This window comes from Plectropomus leopardus, unplaced genomic scaffold, assembly GCF_008729295.1.
Source record: "Plectropomus leopardus isolate mb unplaced genomic scaffold, YSFRI_Pleo_2.0 unplaced_scaffold29348, whole genome shotgun sequence".
Lineage (NCBI taxonomy): Eukaryota > Metazoa > Chordata > Actinopteri > Perciformes > Serranidae > Plectropomus > Plectropomus leopardus.
In genome coordinates this window covers 1-2951 of record NW_024631988.1, presented here as the reverse complement: position 1 = coordinate 2951, position 2951 = coordinate 1, and the positions used below count along the sequence as shown (strand labels likewise).

The 2951-nt window shown below is 33.7% G+C and overlaps 1 long non-coding RNA gene across 1 annotated transcript; it reads right to left on the bottom strand.

Moving 5' to 3' along the window:
* Positions 1 to 1960: 1960 nt before the first annotated feature.
* Positions 1961 to 2874, bottom strand: LOC121938400. The gene is made up of 2 exons (XR_006105284.1): positions 2715 to 2874; positions 1961 to 2600 (listed from the first exon to the last, which is right to left on the bottom strand). It is a non-coding gene; the product is annotated as an uncharacterized LOC121938400 (long non-coding RNA).
* Positions 2875 to 2951: the final 77 nt, after the last annotated feature.

Genomic DNA, 2951 nt, shown 5'->3' with positions numbered 1-2951 from the left:
CTAAGGTTTTAGGACATTTCTTGGATTCTGTTGGGGGCCATATTTAGCCCGCAGGTTGTAAATTAAGTGTTACTGCAATAGTAATTAGATTTTTGAAAATGTACCTTTTGCCTTGGATTTTCACTCATTAGTACATGCAAATATTTCTTTTTGGCAACTTTTAAATAAGACATGTAGAATGAAGTGATTTTAAAGAAATATCACTATTTTAAGCTCAGGTTTGGTTTTGTTTTTTAGGGACCACTGGAAATTTGAAAATCCGATGATAACTTCTATTCCTACAGTTTTGACAAGTGTAATGTTTGTGAATTTTAAAGAAAAAAACATTTTCTTCAAAAATCAGCAGTTAAATAAATACAAAATGAAGCCATTTGAAGTTGTATACCCCTCCCAAAGGCAAAAAAAAGAAGTTCCTCCCTAGTGCTATTTTTTTTTTTTAAGTCCAGCGGTGCTGATAAAGTGACAATAGTATGATTAATTGCAGCAGAGTCAATGTCAGAGTATGTATACAGTAAACACACCAATATATGGCATGATTGAGTAAAGGTAGTTAGTGATTGTAATAATAATATGGAATATAATGCAAGAGTCAGTATAACATATACATATGATATAACACGGTAAATTCTGATAGTATGGGATATGAGATTAAATTTATAGCATAAGTATAATGCAGTAATATAGCATAGTATATGGGCAGCTATAATTTGGTGTAAAAGAGAACATAATATGTCAGTGCAGAAATATAATATATAAAAGAAAAGAATGTCAAATATAATATGGTATCAATTAATAAAGTACAATATAAAATAGGGTGAACACGTATGGTAAGGTCTATAATCAGTGAGTGTCTTAAGTGAAGCAAACACTGCAGAGAAATGACTGGAGGTTAAAGGTTTAACACCAAGTTTCTGCTAAAGTATCCTTGAGCTGTTCCTGCAAGCTAGGCTGGGATATATTTTTATATATAGTCGATCATTGCCCATCAACACTGTGGTACTTTTAAGATTTTAAGACATTATACACATTTTTATTGTCTAAATCATAACAATACTGTGACGGATTTGTTAAACTATGATCTTTGAAAAAGAATGCCAGCTGACATCAGCTTCACAATGTGGTGATTTGCCATCCTCAAGTGGATGGTCTGGATATTGCAACCCCTTTCCTTTAATTTCCCCTTTAGACAGCTTTACGATATGAAAAACCAAATTCATACAGTACATATTGTACATCAGCTTTTTACAGTGCTTCAATGAAGTTGTATGATGTTTACACTGGGTGACACATTCAAACCCTCTGTGTTTTTACTGTTAAACCACTCAATCAAGTGCAAATATTCGAGATGTCATGCACCTCAATTTAGGTTTATTTCCAAATTATTCATCCACATATTTGGTATATTGGAAAATGAGAAACCACAAGAATTTAAAGTAAAGTAGGTTCGCATAGTACTTCATACTTCAAGTTAGTGTACAACTTCATGTTTTTATTGACACACTGAAGAGGTTAAAGAGACGGTAGTCTATTTACTGTGATACTTATTTTCCATTTCTTTCAGCTTTGCTTTTCCATTGAGGAACATGATCTTTGACCTTTGTTTGGACTTTAAAAAAATCTACAAAGACAAAATACATTTTGTTACTTGTACACATTTCTATGCCAACTGTCTACATTGATCTACACATTGCGTTCAGTCTTCACACTCCGCACTCTGTTCAGCTGAATCATGCAGAATACCACAATAAGAAAGCTTTATAGGGCTGGATATGAGACTATTTTTTCTTTGGTACTGTGGTCATATGCACTGAAACCTTATTACACTGCAGTCACACTTCCCAATCTGACATTTTTGACAAAACATTATAACACCAAAACGTAATTGTCAACAAAAGATGGTAAATATCTTTATCTTCATGAGAAAAAATCACCATAGAGCACACAAAAATCTGCAAGTAGATAGAGCACATATTTGCTTTTTATTATTCAGAGTTTGAAATATTGTTTGCAGTTGGGATAAAGGACATCCGCAGATTATGATCTGAGACATTGAGTTAAGTGTTTCAAACTGAGTAAATAAAGAAGTGTCACCTTGTCATACAGTATGCTCTGGGGATATTTTCCTATTCGAAAAACCTGCTCAACTAAATTGTCTTACTTCACAGAATATAACTTTTAACCTCCTCGATTTTGAAACTGGTACAGATAAAACAAAATAACCCCCATTTTGGTTATGTCACCTCAAAAAAAAAAAAAAAAAAAGGTACTGGACATATTACTCTTTTAAAATCATACATATGCACGTGTATGATCTAAAATGCATGCCGTTTTTTATCCATGCCTGTCAATGTCTGTGTGGTGTTACTTTTTTAAATGTCCTTTTAAAGTTTTATGTAAAAAAACAAACAAAATTGTTATAAGATCTTTGGTTGTTTAACACAAGGCATGTTCAGCATCACTGTTCAAATGATCCGATGTTTCCACATGTATCTGGACAGTGCAACACAGCAGAGCATTGTGACTAGAAGAGTTCCACCGCACACAGGCGTCACCAAAGACCCGTCACCAACTGGAAGCTGTAAACTCACCGTTCCTCCCTCCTTCAGGACACAAAAAATGTAAATAATGAAAGAAAAGAAACAATAGAGAATTAGTATAATTAAAACTTTAAAGTTTTTTAATTTGAGAGTTTAATAAGGCTTATTGGTAAACACCTGCTGAGGCTGGAGTTTAACCCATCGACATGTGCTTGAATTGTCGGCCGTACAGGGGGCGTCCATGACAGCATGAGGCTCTATGTTGTTGAGCTGCGTACCTGGAAGAAAGAAAAAAGTTCAAATAAAGACAATCACTTAATTTCCCGTCAATGTCAGCAATATTTTTCATCAACCAACAGGAAGGACCTTTAATAGGCAAGTTATAGTTTTGACCATGTGTTATTGATATATTTA